The sequence below is a fragment of the Capsicum annuum genome, chromosome 5 (genome assembly GCF_002878395.1).
Source record: "Capsicum annuum cultivar UCD-10X-F1 chromosome 5, UCD10Xv1.1, whole genome shotgun sequence".
In the NCBI taxonomy this organism is placed as follows: Eukaryota; Viridiplantae; Streptophyta; class Magnoliopsida; order Solanales; family Solanaceae; genus Capsicum; species Capsicum annuum.
Genome location: NC_061115.1, coordinates 101,968,253 through 101,989,382, shown reverse-complemented (window position 1 = coordinate 101,989,382; position 21,130 = coordinate 101,968,253). Strand labels below are relative to the sequence as shown.

Here is a 21,130-nt window from a genome sequence, read left to right as displayed (position 1 = left end):
AAGCCCAAAATAAGAATTTAAGTAAGTAGGTGCATCACCTACTTTGAAAATTCATGCAGCTTGAACCCTTAAGTAGGTGCATCACCCACTTGGACCAATTTGACCAATTTTATGATCCAAAATGCAGCTAAGGAGGTGGACAAGATAGGTCCTTTAAAAGGCCAAGTTTTTGGTCATTTTACTTCACTTTGAAGTTACAAAAAAGGAGTATATTTCAGCAAATCTCTCTACTCTCTCTAAAACAACAAGAACAACAGCCCTATTTTTCCTTCTAGGGTTCTTGAAGAAACCCTTACCTTTGCAGCCCAAGGTAAGTGAAAAACAATTAACATTTTGTTTAATTATCTCATGGAAGATTAGGAAAACAAGTTATAAGTGCTTGACTATAAGTATATGGCTAATTATAGAACAAGCTGTTTGTTCACGTTTCCTTGTTATTGAGGAACTTTTTTTCTTCTTCTTTGGTTTAAGTGTGAAGGAAAGCTAAAGCTCTTGAAGAGTTCAATTAAAAGAATAAGTTGCTGAATTGAGGTAAGGTGATACAAGTACGACCATGAAGATGGACGCATATGAGAATGTAACTTGGAGTGTGTGAATGAAGGACTTAAAACACACCAAACCGACCCTAATCTCGAACTTGGAGTGTAAAGAGGAGCCTTGGAACACAACAAGGCAGCCCCTAAATACACTTGAAGGGAGCCTAGTTCTTAAAAGGGTATTTTAGATATTTTGTATTTTATTTGTAACCTAGTTAAATAGAACATTGTAGGGCTTTTAGACTTTGATTATTAATGATGTTGTAAGTATTGAAACACAATGAAACATAAGTCCTCTCTCCTTGAGGCACCAAAACCAAAATTAGGCATAAAGAGTGTGGAATCACTCTTGTTGATCTCATGGCTTGGAAACGTGATGCTTGAGAGGTAGATTCCGACCTTGTGTGTTCCTAAGAGATAGGTAAATGTTGTGTAGTGTTAAGGTTCTAAGAGTGGAATATGCTCTTGGGTTCTTAAGATTATACCTTCATTAAGTCAATCTAACTATCCCTTTACTTTCATTGTAATCTTGTAGTAGTTTGTGTTCTTGTAACCGTTTCTATCTCTTGTTAGTAAAACCGTGTGTTGTTACTATCTTGTTATTGTTGTCCATCTCGCCATATTGTTTCTGTTTTGGTGTATTTACACCTTCAATAGCTTGTTGTTATTGTTTTTTCATTATTGTTGTAGTTAATCCGAGAGTGGTCACCAAAGGGGTCCTCGGTTCTTCAAACTTATGGACTGATTTGGTGTTTGTTTCGTGTTTTACTTGTGCTTATTGTATCATTTGGTATCAAATCATTGCTTGATATTGTTCCTACAAGATCAATCTTGGGCTTTCTTGATAGAAAATTCAAAAAAAAAGTGTTAGACAACTGAAAAATCAAAAAGAAGCAAATCTGTCCATTTTGTGTTCTTGGCCGAAATTGTATTATTGTTGTGTCTTGGCAAAGATTTTTACTTTTTTTGTTATAGTGTTAGTTTTCTTCATGTCTAACACTCTTGAGTCTAAATCTAAGTTTTATCTTACATTGTTGGTGTTGTTTTCGTGAACATAGGGCTTGACCGAATTGTTGTTGAAACATTGTTGTGGTGGACTGTTTTGGCCTTGTATTCTTCATCTTCTTGTTGTTCTAAAATTTTCCACGTGATATTTTTGTTCATTGGTGGCCTAAGAACCATTTTGTTAAAATTGTAGTTGTCTTGGCCAAGTGTTGAAGATATTGTATTGTGAAAATTGGAAGTTGGCCGTGTGAAAATTGTGGTATTTTTGGAGATTCTTGTTGGTTGTTCTTGGTGATTGTTGATGTTGTTCTTGAAGTTCTTCACAACCTTCATAGCTTGTTATATAAAGTGAACATTAGATCTATAAAGGTGAAGGAAAAAGGGGTGAAGCTTTGTTAGTCTTGAAAGACTTACCATCACTCATCAAATAGTCAATCACATCTCAACCACTTTCCAACAACTTTTCATAAAACAAGGGTCCATGTTGTAAGGAGAAGTACAAGAAAGTCAAAGTCTTGAAAACTTGAATTTGAAAAGGCTCCAAGACTTGTTTTAATTTCCCTCCTTAAAATAACTTCCACCAATTCCTAAATTGTAAATTGACCAAGACTTGAGATTGAACAACAAAAATTGTTAGAAACTGCAACCAATTACGTGTTGCCACATCATCATTGTTACTGTTCATGCAACAATTTTGGCTCAAATTTCAGATTTTCTTAGTTTCTTTTTACTGTTCCATAGTTTCATTTGATTGGTCCGAACGCTAATTGACAAGCAGTTTCTTTTCACTGTTTTGTAGTTTCATTTGATTGGTCCGAATGCTAATTGACAAGCTAGTAAACTCCTACTAGATTGTAAATTAGTTTTGTGTCCGTTTGTTTGTGTTAACGTTCTTTGTGTGCTTTTATCTTTTGTGAATTCATTGTTTCTTGTTGGTTCAAGTCCGTAAGCAAATTTTTTTGAGTCAACTCGAACGAAAATCTATTTCGGACCAAGGTGGACTCCTATCTCAATCACTCACGAAGTACAAGTCGGCTTTCAACACTTGTGAAACCAAGTGTGACGTAAAAATTGAGAGTGAGAGTGTGGTGAGGCATTTTTGAGCTAACAAGTTTGTTTGTTTTGTTGTTCGTTGTTTTCTTTTCTTTTAGGTACCATGGCTACTGCCAATCTCGATGCCATGTTTGACCGCATCATCGACAATATTGAAGACATGAAATAGCACATTGAAAGGCTACGCCAATTGGTATCCACACTTATCCTAACAAATTTAAAACCTAAGGTCCAAACACCTTGTGGTGAGATCTTACTGAAGGAAGTTGCTGCCCAAACTTCTGAATGATTTCACACTAGGGTAAAGACGAACATACTCATGAACGTCAATGTAAAATAGCTATCTCTTACACTTTGGTACATGTGGATAATGAACGTGTGACTAATAAGCTATTGAGTGTGAGTAGTAGCTTACCTACGTATGAGTATATTGATTCCTTACCACGTGTAGATAATGTAAATATTGTGCGAGTGGATACACTAGTTGATCCTATTGATGGCTGAATCGACTCTTCTAGTAAGATCGATTTGTGTCCACTTAGTGTTGAAGCTATTGTGTTGAATGAAAGTACATCGTCGTATGAAAATTGTGTTGACCAACTTGTGTGTAAAACTTGCCCACCACATGAGAGTATGTGTGATGTGATTAATGAGTCTCAAGTGAGTGAAGAATTTGAAAATGTTGGTCAAGAAAAAAAGAGTGAATCTGTGATCCTATGTTATTGTAAGGATTTTAATGTTTGCTTGGCTCATAGGGTTAATTGTGTGCTTGACATATCTTTGGAACTTGATAATGATTCACTCTTTAGGTACAATGTCTTGTTTGAAGATAGTTTAAACACTCCTAATAGACCCAGTGGTGAAAATGATGGTATAGCTTGCCTTGAAAGCTATAGCATATATGCTAACCCACTATGGTGTGACAACATTCCTACTAAAGATGGAAATATCTTCTTGGAAGATGACAGTACTCTTAAGGGTAAGGAATGTGTGGTCTTGGAAACTACTTCTTCTTCTACTTTGTGAGGCTTTTCTGAGGACACCATAGTAGAAGTAGAATTGAGTGCCACCTTTCTCTACTCTCTCTTTACTTGTGATGATATGTATGCCAATATAGAGAGTAGGCCGTGTGGTTGTGGTAAAGACTATGGGAAATGGGTGTGTTGCTTAGACCTGTGTCTATGGCCATTCTTCCCATTTGATCCCGGTGCAATCTTAGAGTGGGAAAGATTTACTCTCGGCTTAGGTGCGTTTCTTTTGGGTGCTTATCATAGCCAAGTACTTGGTGCATTTGTCAATGGCTTCATAATGTTTAACACTAAGGAATCTTGGTTATATGTCAAATATAAGCCACCTTGGCATGTCGAGATTTGTTGCTGGCCGAGACTTGAACTCAAAGGGTCCCCGGTTTCTTTTTAGTGTGAGCTGTTTTGAGTGTTTTGAGTGCATACCATTATTGTTTATTTTTGCTAATCCTAACCCTCATGCCATGAGGAAGTGTTCTTGTTTGTCTCTCTTTGATTTTGCAAGGCATGGATTCGAGGTTCAATCCTTTTTAAGGAGGGGAGGATGATACAAGTACGACCACGAAAATGGACGCATGTAAGAATGTAATGAACCCAGGGCTTGGAGTGTGCGAGTGAAGGACTTAAAACACACCAAACCGACCCTAATTTCACACTTGGAGTGTAAAGAGGAGCCTTAGAATACAACAAGGCAGCCCCTAAATACACTTGAAGGGAGCCTAGTTCTTAAAAGGGTACTTTGGATATTTTGTATTTTATTTGTAACCTAGTATAAATAGAACATTGTAGGGCTTTTAGACTTAGATTATTCATGATGTTGTAAGTATTGAAACACAATGAAACATAAGTCCTCTCTCCTTGAGGCACCAAAACCAAAATTAAGCATAGAGAGTGTGGAATCACTCTTGTTGATCTCATGGCTTGGAAATGTGATGCTTGAGAGGTGGATTCCAACCTTGTGTCTTCGTAAGAGATAGGTGAACGTTTTGTAGTGTTAAGGATCTAAGAGTGGAATATGCTCTTGGGTTCTTAAGATTATACCTTCATTAAGTCAATCTAACTATCCCTTTACTTTTATTGTAATCTTGTTGTAGTTTATGTTCTTGTAACCATTTCTATCTCTTGTTAGTAAAACCGTGTGTTGTTCCTATGTTGTTATTGTTGTCTATCTTGCCATATTGTTTCTATTTTGGTGTATTTACACCTTCAATATCTTGTTGTTTTTGTGTTTTCTTTATTGTTGTAGTGAATCCGAGAGTGGTCACCAAATGGGTCCTCGGTTCTTTAAACTTGTGGACTGATTTAATGTTTGTTTCGTGTTTTCCTTGTGCTTCTTGTATTATAAGGTGACTACTCCATTTTGTTTTTCTTATATATGAATTTGAGTAGGGATTATGGATGTCTTGTTATGAGAACTTAAGAGATGATGAGTTCAATAACTGATTGCTACAATAAAAAGGATTTGGGACTGTTTTGTGGACTGTTTTGTATGTATATGTCATGGGATACTAGGTTGAAGTTGGATAAAGGTGTGATGAGTTTGTAATGAATTATAGAAGAAAGATGTGGTGATACACCACTGAACTAATGTTTTCTGCCCAATCTATTTTGCGTGTTATTTGGAATGTGTAATGAGGTCATTTTGGTGAACCTTATAAGAACCTATATGGTATGTGGGTGTAATTGGAGGAAAAAAAGGGTTAAAATAACACCCTTGTTTGATAGATTCATAGTTGCTGCCCAGTTACTATTTTGGGTGAAATTAAGTATCTCAAATGTGTTGATTGGTTACTGATACTAGTTTACCATATATTCTATTGTAGATAAGTAATCTAAAAGACGGGAAGTCAAGTCGGGTTAGTTTCAGAGTCAAATAGTATGTAACGCATACTCTATTTCTCACTCTTTGGCATGAAATCATACAATTGTTCCATCAAGCAAGTTTCCGAGGTTATCCTATAACAAAGTGATACATAATGGCATCACATTACACTCCATGTATCCAATGACCTATTTCCCACTCTCTAACGCATTAGAACACCTCAATAAGTCGTGCTTATTATTAAATCTTCGCGTCTATCTACACTAGAAAATTTCAGTTCTCCGTTTGTTCAAATAAACCCATGTGTTATTTCAGCTCCTAAACACTTTATTTGTGTGCCAATAGCTCCCTAACTCATTGTTGTTGCATTAAGTGTCTATTGACATGTCTCTTATTAGCGTATTACTGGTTCAAGGTACCATAATGTTATGACCACCAAAGTAACAATCTCAAAGGTTAAATAAACTAAGTAATGGAAATTTGTAAAATGACGAGTGGCAGCTCAAGGCATTTTCCTAGCATAGGACGATATCGATACCTTTATTTGTGGGTGGTAGCTCAGGGCCACAAGCCTAGCATGTGCCGATCCCAATCTTTATATATAGGTGGCAGCTCAGGGGCGTAAGCCTAGCATGGGCTGATCCTAATTTTTCTATTTACCACTGATCAGCTGGTCATTTTCATTATATGGCTTACAAAGATTATGAAGTAAGAAGGTAAAATGAAGAAAAGAATGTAATGTACATTGTCCCACAAGTATTTATAAAGGTGGTCTACTAGTACTACTTATACACTTGTATCAGATTTCTATTGAGCTTTTGTATCAAGTGTGTTGTTACCTTCTGCCTTACATATTCAGTACATATTTTCGTACTGGCGTCCCTCACGGGGGACTTGTATTTCATGCTGCAGGCACAGACACTTCAGCTCATACAACTCACTAGTAGGAGCGCAGGCTTTTCTGGGACTATTGGTGAGCTCCAGGTTGATTCGAGGCTTTTCGAGTCTGTTCCATATATTTTGGTATTGTATAGTAAGTCAAGAGTAGGGTGGAGGTTTTGTCCCGACCCTAACTAAGTCTATGTATCTTTTAGAGGCTTTATAGACTAATGTAAAGTTATGGTAGTGTTTTGTCTTTAGATGTGGTGGCCCCAACAGCCAAGTATTGTATATATCAGTTTGTGTTTGCATATGTAATTATTCTCATCGATAGATAATACCAGGTTTGTCAGAACTTTTAGTTTTTATAGTTACATGCATGGGAAGTACAAGTTTTTAAATTGGTTCTCTCGGGCCTTTATGGCTACGAGTGCCTGTCCGTCCCAATAGGATTCGATGTGTAACAAGATGCATATATGTAAAGATAGGTAAAGAGACCCTTACTATCACCAATGATTAGCACAAGAAAGTGAATCAAACTTTCAAACACATTTCATCAATGGTAGTTCAAACCTCACTCTTAGGCGGACCAAAGGAATTCACACTCCTCAATCACACCTTTCTTGCCAATTGATCAACACAAGTGAAATCCATCAAATGTATTAACTCTCAAGTTTGGATATTTTTTCCAAGACATACACTAAGATGGATTTTTCAAGCCATACACTAAGGAAACAAACTACACTAACAGTAATACTCTTTTAAATTTATCAAAGTCCAAGGAAAATAGAAGCTAATAGGTCTATTTATACTATTACATAACAATGACTAAAATGCCCTTAATGAGGGCTGGAGAAAAGGGCGCCCCTTGAGTGTTATTTTGGAGTGTAAAAGGTCCTTAATGACCTTAACGATAGGAGCCTCTTGAGTGTAAAAATACCTCCTCCTTTCTTTTCTTGACCAAGGCTTCAAAATACTCCAAAAAGGTCTTTAATTGCTTGCCAATTCCAAAGCTTGAACCTTGGACAATGTCTTGTGCTCTTGGTGCTACTTGTGCTTGTATCATTCTCTCCATCTTGAAAGGAATTTGTCCTTAAATTCATATCTTGCAAAACCAAAGAGAGAGAAAAATAAACACACAATCCTCTTGGTAGGAGGGTTAGTATTGGTACCACAATTATATCATCCATCCATGGTTGTTCACACTTAACATACACCCACAAATCCTTGGTATTCAACATGGATACCAAAGAAGTGAATAGCATCAATGTTAAAAAAATATGAGAATGAATTGAAACTACACCTCCCACACCCCACAAGTACACCGGGATCAAATGGAAATAGTAGACTAGGGACTAAATCGAGAGGAGCCATTTCTTTCACTAGTCTATCAAGCCAAGGGAGTACATATTTGAAATACAACCAATAATCCTTTGTTATAATCATGAAATACTTACTACAAACATCACAAAGGACATGGTTAAGAGAGACATTAAGGAAAAAAAAGAATGCAATCCGAAACACAACCTTCCCCACCCTAATAGTATACTGGGATCAAATGGAAGAAATAGACAAGGATCTAAGCCGAGGTTATCCATTCCTTTTACTAGAGAATCAAATTCACAATCACCCAAGGCATTTCTCACAACTTTTACATACACATGGTCACTATGAACAAGACTAATATCATGGATTTCATCCCGCAAGTTCAAAGGACCATACTCATTATCTAGATCAACATTACAAGCATCAACACCTACTTGAGAGATTTCAAGTATATCATTAATATGTTGAAGTATTGAGTTATTTTTAGGAGCACATTGATCATTATACACAACAAGAGAACTACCAAGAAAAGAATCATGTACTTCTACACTATGTAATCCCGAATTCACATCACCTTGGATACTAATAGCTACATCACAATATTTTAAACTTAAGGGAGTGTAGAGTGTACCAATTTCACCTTGATTTGTACTAGGGCAGCCCACTTGTTTTTCACAATGGTCAACTAGTGTGTGAATATTCTTGTCACTTGGTAATGGGACCTTATTCAAGTTATAAATGCTATAACTAGATGGACACAAATCGTTCTTACGAAAAGAATCAATTTTGTCATCTAAGTGATCAACTAGTGCTTGCGTACTCACAACAAGAGCTTGGTACTTATGCAACCTCACAACACCAAGGGCATCACAAAAGGAAGATTTATGCACTTCTTCACTAAGGAAATCTGAAACTACACCACTTTGGCCATTACTAGCCACATCACCACAATTCAAGTTTCTAGGAGTGTAGAGAATAGCTTTGTTACCTCGTAGATCATGGGAAGTGTGTTCTTCACTTGTTTTTGCATAATGGACTTCATGCTCCACATTAGAAGGGAATATTTAAAGGTTTCCAATTGGACTCACTTCTTCATCACTTATCCCAAAATTAGGACTTTTGGCCAAGGGCTTGAAGGGAACTTCCTTGGGCTTCTACTTGGGGCTTCTCGGGTCTTGAACCTACACATGAGAAGATAAAATACTAGGAAAAATGCAAGTATTTGGGTTAGTGAATATCAAGGATCCTTTGTGGACAAGATCCACAATCAAGTGTTCTTTTTCCCTTCCAATTTGACTACTCGTGGCTTCCCTTTTCTTTTCCCCCTTTTCACATCCTTCTTGTATCCCACTACTAAATGATACCAAATGATACCAAAGTAAACCATTAAGTTTCTATCTAATTTGAGGCTTGGCCTCACTCTATTTGGTTTCTAATTTTTCCTCTTCTTCTACTTGGATAGAGAGAATTCGGTTTTGGGGTGTTTGGATAGGGAAAACCATATTTGGTTGAAAGAGGATTTGAATTGGTGGTCTTGGATTTGGTGGAGTGTAGGATCTTTGGTTTTGAGGGGTTTAAACTTGTGGAGGGTTAGGTGGACATACTCTATAACATAGTCTATCAACCCCACTTTCATTCTAATCACACCACCCTTCAAAAATATCATTTCGGTTTGCACCACGTCTACCTTTTAGCTAAGAGCCTCAATTCCGGCCATTATTGTCCAAAGCATGTTATTATCCAAGTTTTGGGTTTGTGAACCTTCAGATTCCATGGTCAAGTGTACCTAACAAGAAGCAAAAACACCAAAGGAAAACAATATCTACAAAACAAACAAATACGTTAGTTCAAAAGCCTCACCACACTCTCACTCAACCTCACCTTACACTTGGTTTCACAAGTGTTGGATAATTGGCAATACTTAGCAAGTTACCTGAGTGGTGATAAGATTTGGTTCGAAATCGATCTTTTTTTGAAATGACTCAAATAAAGTGATGTACGAACTTGAACCAACAAAACACTATGACTGTAAAATGAGAAAAACATACAAAAACCGAAGACACGAATTAAACAAGCTCTAGACTAATTACCAATCTAGTTAGGAACTTACTAGCTTGCTGATTAGTGTTTGCATTAGCTTAAAAGAACTAGAATAAATTAAACTAAGAAATCTAATTTTAGAGAGGAATTTGGTTGATCAAAAGTGATGACATGGCACTACGCAGTTGGTTGTCACTTTTCAAATTTTCAATTTCCCCAAATCTTTGTTTCAGCTAATCACTCCTTTAGGGATGAAAGAATTTTGGTTTTTAGAGGAAAAAAATGAAGGTTTTGAAGCCTTTTTGGAGCTTTAAATGAATTCAAAATGAGTTGGTCCCCCCCATACTTTCAAGTGTACTTGCTTGTCCCCTTGTCCCCTCTTCCTTTTTGGAAGACTTAGAATATGCTAGGGAATATTCTTGTACAAACAATAACCACACTCTCTTTCCTTCCTCCTTTTGGATCAAACAAATACTTTGAATAGTCTTCTTCACTAAGATATGAAGATCATGGATGAACAAGATGAATATTCAAGTGTTGACCAAGTTTGACCAACAAGTAAATAAAGAATCTGGATTTTTTTTATAGATCTAGGTTCCTTAGGCCAAAACAAACTCAACCTACTAAAAATCAGCCACAAAACCATCCAAATCACCAAGCTAATTTTGGATCTAGCTCAAAAAGCTTCAAAACTCCATAGCCATGGTGGATCTTAGCTCAAAGTCAACCAAACTTCACTCTAAAAGTAGATCTAGACTTCCTAGGTACTAGAGAGCAAGGATATAGTACAAGAAACCTTCTAAACAAAGCAAAAACATGTAGATCTAAGGATTAAATTTTGGATCTACAACATAACACAACTAGACACCATTTTTTTTGTTTTTTTCTCTGACTTTTGTCTCTCTTTTTGTGAGTTTTTCTTAATAATGACACAAAAACCGAGATTTAGAGATGTAGGAACAACCCTAAACAAGTCTGTGATACCAAATAATACAAGAATAAACAACTAAAAATGAAATTAAGGATTCAATACACAACAATCAGCAACCCAAGACAAAGAAAACAATATAATAAAAAAGGGGATGAAGAAAAGATGCATAAAAAATGGATCAACTCCTCAAGAACCCAACATTTCTTGTCAAAATATCAACAAGAGTGATTCCACACTCAAAGATGACCCAGTTTTAATGTCTTTTCCAAGACCTACACTAAGATGGCTTTTCATGCCCTACACTAAGGAAAGAAACTACACTAACAGTAATACTCTTTTTCAATTTATCAAAATCTAAGAAAAATAGAAGATAATAGGTCTATTTATACTATTACATAATAATGACTAAAATACCCTTAATGAGGGCTTGAGAAAAGGGCACCCCTTGAGTGTTATTTTGGAGTGTAAAAGGTCTTTAATAGCCTTAATGATAGGAGCCTCTTGAGTGTAACAACCCCTCCTTATTTCTTATCTTGACCAAGGCTTCAAAATACTCTAAAAAGGTCTTCAATTGCTTTCCAATTCCAAAGCTTGAACCATGGACAATGTCTTGTGCTCTTGGTGCTACTTGTGCTTTTATCACAAGGTGTATAAAAAGTAGTCATTCACACAATCAACATGCTTTTTTCATACAAACCCACTTGCATCATATAGTCAAATATATCACCAATAAGAATATCTCACTTATTCCTAACACAATTCATTTTTTTGAAATGATACTAAAAATGAGAATTTCCCCACCCTACACTTAAAAATCTACTTTGTGCCCAAAGTATACTTTAAAAGTGAGATAGAAATACTCCTTGAGGCCTCTAGGCCTATCTAGTAGCATCCTTACATATCAAGGGGGCTCGGGGATCCCATACTTAGTCTATGTCATTCTCCTTAGCTCAGATTTTCGGTACTCAGACTTCCTATCAAACTGTGACTAAACAAAAACAAAAACTTGTGAAGTAAAAGCTAAAAACTAAAAAATAAAAAATATCTAGTTTAACTTGGGTTGCCTCCCAAGCAGCTGATTTAGTGTCGCGGCACGACCTAACTATGACTCATCCACATTCCTTCATCCTTTTTCTCACACTTGGAGGCCATCTTCTTATTTGTTTTTGGCCTCTTGAGTGTGAATTATGAAGGTCAATAACTTTTTCACAACTAGCCTTTTCAGGCTCATCAATCTGCATCATGTTAGGCTTAAGCTGTTGTGGCTTAGGCTGCTTAATGAGGAAGTATGAAGAGGTCTTTTGTGGAACAAGCTCCACCACCCCACACTTATCCCCTTCAATCAAAGTAATCATGAACAAACTTTAAAAACTGCCTTTTCATGCTCCAACTTTATTGTAAACATGCCATCTCCCACATTAATCAAAGCTCCTCCCATCGCTAAGAATGGATGTCCCAAGATGACTGGTACAGTTTGGTTTCCTAAAAATCTAAAATAATAAATTCAATAGGAATAATAAATTTTCCAACCTTTATTAGAACATCCTTTATGACTCCTTCAGGACTGGCTATGGTCCCATTTTCCAGCTGCAGTAGCTCCGAGCTCGGCCTAGAATTTTCCAAGCCCAATATGTTGAAAAAGATAGGTGCATCAAGTTGATAATTTTCCCTAAATTAATAAATGCATGAACCACCTCACTGTTACCAATTTTAATGGGGAAAGTAAAATTTCCAGGGTCCTTATGCTTTTTGGCATCTTTTGAGTCACCAAAAAGCTATACTTCTCACTGAGTGCTATTGTCTCAGCATCCCACAACATAACTTTATTAGCAACCATGTCCCTTAACTACTTAGCATACTCAGGTATTCCATATAAACATCTAAGAGAGGTAAATTAATGTGAAGCTCTTTGAACATGTCAAAGAACTTCTTGAAGCATGCCTCCTTCTTTGCCTTTATATGTTTTTTGGGAAAAGTATGGGCTTCAATTTCACCTTTTTCCTTCCTGATTTTCAACTCTTTTACTCAATTAATTTACTCTAAAAAGCTTGGGAGCTTTTGGATTAAATTAAGGTCTATCAAGGAAGGTGACTATAACATATCAGGCTACGAAAGAAAAACCTAAACCCACACTCTTTATTTTGCTTTGCACATACACCAGGAAAGTTCTAGGCATCACATGCAACAAGGAATATACAAATACCTCACACGCACATGGCACATGGTTGATTCACATGGGATTATCATAGACTCTCAACTAAACAATCACATGAATTTTACATTAAGCCCACCAGTACAAGAGTCATAAACTAGAGCCTCGATTTCTAAAAAGTAGTCATTCACACAATCAAAATGCTTTTTTCATACAAACCCACTTGCATCATGCTATCAAATATAGCACCAACAAGAATATCTCACTTATTTCTATCATAATTTTTTTAAACATTACCCTAAAAATAGGAATTTGCCTACCCCACCTATAAAATTCTACTTTGCCCCCAAAGTATACTTTAAAAGTAGAGATAGAAATACTCCCCGAGGCCTCTAGAGCTAGTAGCATCTTTACTTATCAATGGGCTTAGGGGACCCCATACTTAGTCTTTCCTATACTCCTTAGTTTAGATTTCCAGTACTCAGACTTCCCATAAACTTGTGAATAAACAAAAACAAAAATAAGTGAAGTAAAAACTACAAACTAAAAAATAAAACATACCTACTTTAACTTGGGTTGACTCCCAAGAAGCGCCAGATTTAGTATCGCGGCACGACCCAATAATGACTTATCCACATTCCCTATCCTTTTTCTCACACTTGGAGGCCATCTTTTTATTTGTTTTTGTCTTGAGTGTGAACTCTCAAGGTCAACAACTTTTACACAACTAAACTTTTCAAGCTCATCAATCTGCATCATGTCGGGCTTAAGTGGTTGTGGCTTAGGCTGCACAATGAGGTAGTCTGAAGAGTTCTTTTGTTGAACAGGATCCACCACCCCTCACTTATCCCCTTCAATCACAGTAATCATGCACAAGTATTTATAGTGGGATAGTGTGTTAAGCAGTTTGTACAGTTTAAAAACTACCTCTAAATCTTCCAACTATATTTTGAGCGTGCCCTCTGTCACACCAATCAAAGCTCCTCCCATCGTTATGAATAGATGTCCCAAGATGACTATTACTTTTTCATATACTTGAAATCTAAAACAATAAAGTCAGTAGTAATAGTAAAATTGTAAATCTTTATGAGAACATCCTCTATGACTCCTTCAGGATGGTCTATGGTTCTATTTGCCAACTGCAGTAGCACCGAGCTCGGTCTAGGCCTTCCCAAGCCCATTGTGTTGAACAAATATAGGGGCATCAAGTTGATACTTTCCCCTGAATCACTAAGTGCATAGACCATCTTGTTGTTACCAATTTGAATGAGGACAGTGAACTTCCCATGGTCCTTAAGCCTTTTTGGCCTCTTTTAAGTCTCCAAAAAGCTACACATCTCAGTGAGTGCTTCTGTCTCAACATCCTGCAGCTTAACTTTATTAGAAACCATGTCCCTCAAGTACTTAGCATACTTGGGAATTCCCTGCAAAATATCTAAAAGAGGTAAATTAATATGAAGCTCTCTGAACATGCCAAAGAACTTCTTGAAGCATGCATCCTCCTTTGCTTTTATATGATTCTGTGGGAAAGGTAGTGGTGGGATCTTCTTCACTTCTTCAGCAACTTTTTCTTTCTAATACTCAGACTTTCTCGATTTTTCAGCAACTTTGCATTTACCTATATAGACATCATATCAGCATCTACCTCTTAAGGTGCCTTTGGAGGTTCTTTATTAATATCTTTACCACTTCTCAAAGTTATTGCCATAACTTATTTAGGAGGTTCAATATCACTTGGAAAAACACCTTGAGGCCTGATATTTAAAGCATGTTGTAGCTATCCCAACTGTAACTCTAAGTTTCTTATCGTTGCCTGCTGAGTCTTTATGTCTTCTTACTGACTCTTTATATCCACTGCCAATTGTGTTTGACCAGCTATAATTTATCTCAGAATCTCTTCCATATTGCTTGTGGCTTGATTTCGTTGAACCTATGGTTGCTTAAGGTATTGTTGTTGCATGTTCTATGGCTGATTTAGTGGCTGAGTTTGCTATTTCAAATTATAGGCGTTCCCTTAATTATGCATTTAAACCTTGCCTACATATATCACGGACTCTGGATTTACAACACATATGACTTCCGAATGGCCACTATTACCACAAACCTCACACCAACCTGCAGCTTGTTGAATTGTATTAACTGTGGTTGCAGGCTGTGTGACTCCCAACTTTACGTTGCTTATATGATTTTGCAAAGCCAAAATTTGGTCAGATATAGCAGTAAATTGGTCCACCTCCAACACATATGCAATCATCTTTGTAGTATTCCTTGAGTTTGAATGCCACTCAGGATTATCTTAAGTAATGCGGTTCAACAAAGTATACACTCATCATATGTTAGCTCCAAAGCTTGACCACCTGTAGCTGAATCTAGCAAAATTTTTGTGTTATGGTCAAGTGCCTCTATAAAAGGATGAGATAATACCTTATTGGACTGTTGATGATGTGGACAGTACCTAAGAAGTGCCTTGAACTTCTCCTACACATGATATAGATTCTCATCTGGCTTCTATTTAAAGCACACAATCTCACTGTGAAGTCTCGAAGTCTTGCCAGACGAGAAGAATCGGATGAGGAGCTTCAGGGCTAAGTTATCCCATGTTGTGATTGAATTTGACAGCTCAGCATTCAACCACTTCTTTGCTTCCCCCAACAGTGAAAAAGGAAAGAGTGTCAGCATCACAAATCAGTCACACACCCATAGGGATGAATGTGTCACTGATCTCCAAAAAGTTTTGAAGGTGGACATATGGATATTCTTGTGAAAGCCTTGTGAACGACCATTGCTGATCAGAAGCTACATGATATTTTGGTTCAGCTTAAAATTACCTCTAGCAGCTAGTTTTTGAAAAGGGGAGGTCAAATTTATCAAAAGTGGGATTGCCACTTCTCTAACTGTCTTGTGAGCAGCTTGTTCTTCAGCCATGAGAGCAGGATTGTCTTGATCCTCTTTTATTTTTGGATTTCATGAGAGAAGAATTACTTTTCTCCTTCTTTGATAAAAGTATTTCTCGGATTTGGGACTTGGTCCAACCAATTCCATATCCCTTGCTAGTTTACTAGCCTGAAAACCTATTTCCTACAAATACAAAATCAAGACCAAGAGTAATGCACCAAAGAAATCTAAAAAGAAAAAATATCAATAAAACAATTTCCAAATTACAAGTCCCTGGCAACAACGCCAAAAACTTGATAGCCCCCAAGCACAGATGCAAGTGTATGTGGTCTACCAAGTAATATAGTAGCCTTAAAGAAAGCCAAGTATCGATCCCACAGGAACTTGTGTTAAACAACTATCATATCTGATTTCAATGATTAAGATTAAATTGGTGCAAAAGTAACAAAAATAGCTTGTTTTTTATAAACTAGAATTAATGTAAACAGTGCGTGAAGTAAAGACTTTAGACAACCAATGGAGGAAGGCCAAGGGCTGTGACGCTTCAAATCTCATACTACGCTATTGAACTTCATTCGTTAGATTTATTATCTTGGTTGTTGATTCGAAGGGTTTATTGCATAATCATGGTCTCCCGACCTCTAATCGTCTACCTAACTTGGACACTACAACTACATCATTGAGCGGGGACTTAATAATCAATTAAGTGCTTAAAGCTATCATCCTACATGTGAACCAAGCAAGGCTTCTAGCTACATCCCTGTCCTAGATTGCTAATTCAAATTCCTTATTTCATAAAGGAATAAGACCATTACTTTGTTTATCCCTATGTTCTATCTTCTAATTCCCCCTCCCGACATCACAAGATAAGTGTATTCCAAGGTTTGTTACTCTTTAAAATAATTAAAAACAAGGGTAAACAAACAAACAAATATGATAAGCAAATCAACCAACTCAATTAAGAGAGATAGTAGTCATGTTCTTGGTTTTAACCTCAAAAAGAGGGTGTTTACCAACTAATTGACATAATCATCATCCAAGTTTTTGAATACATAATCAAATCTATTGAAAAGCTAAAGCATAGAATAATAAAACCTAATTTTCATGTGCATCGCCTCCTCTCCAGTACCAAGGCTATTATCTCGGTGATGCAGCCTTATCGCGGCAAGCTATTGGAATATGACACTTCGAGGTTTACCTCTTACCACGATACAGTGTTATCATGTTGATCTTCTAAAATTCAACATTTTCCATTTTATCATCCACCGCGATGCGATCTTAACTCCCAAGTGTCCTATTTTCATCACGTTGTGTCTTGTGCTTCTGTTGATCCACTGCAAGCATTTTGTGATGTTTCCACTTAATTTGAGGCTTGTATATCCTTCATGTATCATTATAATCAATTCACCAAGCAACATATAGCTTTGAACACTCCAAATTAAAGCTCAAAACAACACAATATTCAAGACAGAGAACTAGAAACTCAACCAAGAATACTGGTTTTCTCTTGTAGAATTTAAATGATCAATTTGAACTCAAGCTCATTTGGAAACAACTTTGAACCATATAAGCTTATACTTGGAAACTTGGATGCACATTTATATTATTATTAACACATAAACCATATAAATTGCCCTCTAAATAAGGCTGAATAACCTAGGATAACCATACCAAAGTGCGTAAATACACCTAACATCACCACCCCACGCTTAAAACCTTGTTCGTCCTTAACAACTTTTACTATAAGCATCATAAGATAGGATATTCTACACTTCTACTATATGAAAAACATTGAAGCTCACACTACAATGACTACAAAGAATGCAAGTTATTATACTAAGCATGTTATGTACACAATGGATAGTTCAAGAACACTACATGAAAACATCCTAGACTCCAGAATTGACTCACTAAGTTGGCAAACTCATGCATATTGATCAATAAAAGACATCATACAAATCACCCACATCATCAAATATGTGCCCTCACAACAAAAGAGTTATCCATAATCACTCATGCAAATGTACTTTATAACTCAATGGGTACAAGAATCAAGTCACGCTCACTCTCACAAGGAAATCACAAGTTACACATGATGACCCATAGGATCGCCCTTAGTGTAGTACTCCACTAGTATCAGAATGATGAAGTTTAGGATCAAATGCTTCTTTAATGGTTGTAATGTAGACTAAGGGACAGGTAGGAACTATTCTGACAAGAATAGTGACTATCTTCCCTAAGCTCTTTAATACATCACTTTTACAATTGATACCAAACTCTAACAACCCATGTACACCACTTTCTTCTACTATACTTCTATTTTGCCCTATCTCATTAAGCTTATTCACAAACATTATGGTGTGAATATTCTATGCACAAATCATTCAATTTGAACAAATTTTTATTTTTTTCATTACTTAACTCACCACCAGAACATATATCACCTTTTTAACACAAATACCGAACACTTAGGGGATTCAATTTCACCTTTTCCTTCCCAAATTTCAACTTCTAGCTCAATTAATTTACACTAAAGGACTTTGGAACTTTTTGATTGAATTGAGGTCCATTAAGGAAGGTGATTAGGCTACATATTAGGCTAGCAAAGAAAAATCTGAAGGCTCAATGGGGCTTACTAGGATAATGCACAGGGGTAGGTCAAAAAAGGGTAAGAAACATGGCTATCAAAGAAATGCCTATATCATCTCCTAAACCCACACTCTTTATTTTGCTATTCACATACACTGGGCATGTTCTAGACATCACATGCAACAAGGAATATACGAATACCTCACACACATATGGCACATGTTTGATTTATGTAGGATTATCATAGACTCTCAACTAAATAATCACATGAATTCGACATTAATTCCATAAGTAAAAGAATCATAAACTAGAGCCTAGGTGTATAAAAAGTAGTCATTCACACAATCAACATGCTTTTTTCATACAAACCCACTTACAACATGTAGTCAAATATAGCACCAATAAGAATATCTCACCTATTCCTAACACAATTCCTTTTTAAAAAAATTATACTAAAAATGGGAATTTCCCCACCCTACACTTAAAAATCTACTTTTCCCCTAAAGTATACTTTAAAAGTGAGATATAAATACTCCCTGAGACCTCTATAACTATCTAGTAGTATCCTTACATATCAAGGGGGTTCGGGGACCCCACACTTAGTCTATGTCATTCTCTTTATCTCATATTTTTTGTACTCAGAATTCCCATCAAACTTTTACTAAAAAAAATAAAAAATTGTGAAGTAAAAACTAAAAACTAAATAATAAAAAATATCGGCTTTAACTTGGGTTGTCTCCCAAGCAGTACATGATTTAGCGTCGCAACACGACCCAACTATGACTCATCCACATTCCTTCATCCATTTTCTTACACTTGGAGGCCATCTTCTTATTCGTTTCTGACCTCTTGAGTGTGAACTCTTAAGGTTAACAACTTTTTCACAACTAGCCTTTTCAGGCTCATCAATCTGCATCATATTGGGCTTAAGCAGTTATGGCTTAGGCTGCTTAATGAGGATGTCCAAAGAGATCTTTTGTGGAATAGGATCCACCACCCCAAACTTATCCTCTTCAATCAATCATGAACAAATCTTTATAGTGGGTTAGTTTGTTAAGCGGTTTGTACACTTTACAAACTGCCTCTTCATCCTCCAACCTTATTTGGAGTGTGACATCTCCCATATTAATCAAAGCTTCTAACCTTTATGAGAACATCCTCTATGACTCTTTTAGGATTGGCTATGGTCCCATTTGCCAGTTGCAGTAGCACCGAGCTCGGTCTAGGATTTTTTAAGCCTAATGTACTGAACAAAGATAGGGGCATCAATTTGATACTTTCCCCTAAATTAATAAATGCATGAACCACCTCACTTTTGCCAATTTTAATGGGGAGAGTGAACTTCCTAGGGTCTTTATGTTTTTTTGGCCTCTTTTGAGTCACCAAAAAGATACACTTCTCATTAGTGGTACTATCTCAGCATCCCACTACTTAACTTTATTAGCAACCACGTCCCTCAACTACTTAGCATACTCAGGTATTCCCTGTAAAACATCTAAAAGAGGTAAATTAATGTGAATCTTTATGAACATGTCAAAGAAATTCTTGAAGCATACATCCTCCTTTGCCTTTATATGCTTCTTTGGGAAAGGTAGTGGTGGGATCTTCTTCACTTCTTCAACTACTTTTTCTTTCAAGTACTCAAATTTTCTCGAATTTTCAACAACTTTGCCATTTACATGTTTAGTCACCATATCAACATCTACCTCCTCAGTTGACTTTGGAGGTTCTTTATTAATATCTTTACCACTTCTCAAAGTTATTGCCATGACTTGTTTAGAAGGTTCAATATCACTTGGCAAATTACCTTAAGTCCTGGTATTTAGCGCCTGCTGTAGCTATCCTAACTGTAACTCTAAGTTCCTTATCGTCGCATATTGAGTCTTTATGTCTTTTAGTTGACTCTTTATATCCACTGCCAATTGTGTTTGACAAACTATAAGTTGTCTCAGAATCTCTTCCATATTGCCTGTGGTCTGATCCTTTAAACCTGTGGTTGCTGATACTGCTGTTGTTGTGTGTCCCAAGGCTGATTTAGTGGATTAGACTATTATTTTAGATTGTAGGTGTTACCATAATTATGTGTTTGAGTATTGCATACATACATCACAAACTCAAGATTTATAGGACACATGACTGCTGAATGGCCACTGTTTCCACAAACCTCAACCAACTTGAAACTTGTTGAATTGTATTAACTATGGTTGAAGGTTGTGCGACTCCCAACTTCATGTTACTTATCTACTTTTGCAGTACCAAAATCTGGGCAGATATAGCAGTAAATTTGTCCACTTCTAACACACCTACAATCTTCTTTGTAGCATTCCTTGAGTTTGAATGAAACTCGAGATTCCTTTGAGCAATTAGGTCAAACAAAGTATACAACTCATCCTACATTAGCTTCAAATCTTGAAAATTTTTTGTGTTATGGTCAAGTGCCTCAACAAAAGTATGAGCTAATACCTTATTAGATTGCTGATGATGTGGACAATCCCTAAAAAGTGCCTTGAACGCTCCCATGAATGATATAAATTCTCATCTGTCTTTTGTTTAAAGAACACAATCTCACAGCGAAGTCTCGCAGTCTTGCCTAATGAGAAGACTCAGATGAGGAACCTCTATGCTAAGTCATCCCATGTTGTGATTGAATTTGTTGGCTCAACATTCAACCATTTCTTTGCTTCCCCCGATAGTGAAAAGGGGAAAAATGTCAGCCTCATATAATTAGTTAACACAACTATAGGGATAAATGTGTTACTGATCTCCAAAAAGTTTCAAAGATGGACTTGTGGATTATCATACGAAAGCTTTGTGAAATGCCACTGCTAATCAGAAGCTGCACGATATTCTAGTTCAACGTAAAATTACCTCCAGTAG

At 36.5% G+C, this 21,130-nt stretch overlaps 1 non-coding gene across 1 annotated transcript; it reads left to right on the top strand.

Annotated features, from left to right (window-relative positions):
* Window positions 1–20,725: 20,725 nt before the first annotated feature.
* On the top strand, window positions 20,726–20,832 carry LOC124899122. Its single transcript, XR_007056260.1, has one exon. It is a non-coding gene; the product is annotated as a small nucleolar RNA R71 (small nucleolar RNA).
* The last annotated feature ends 298 nt before the right edge of the window (window positions 20,833–21,130 follow it).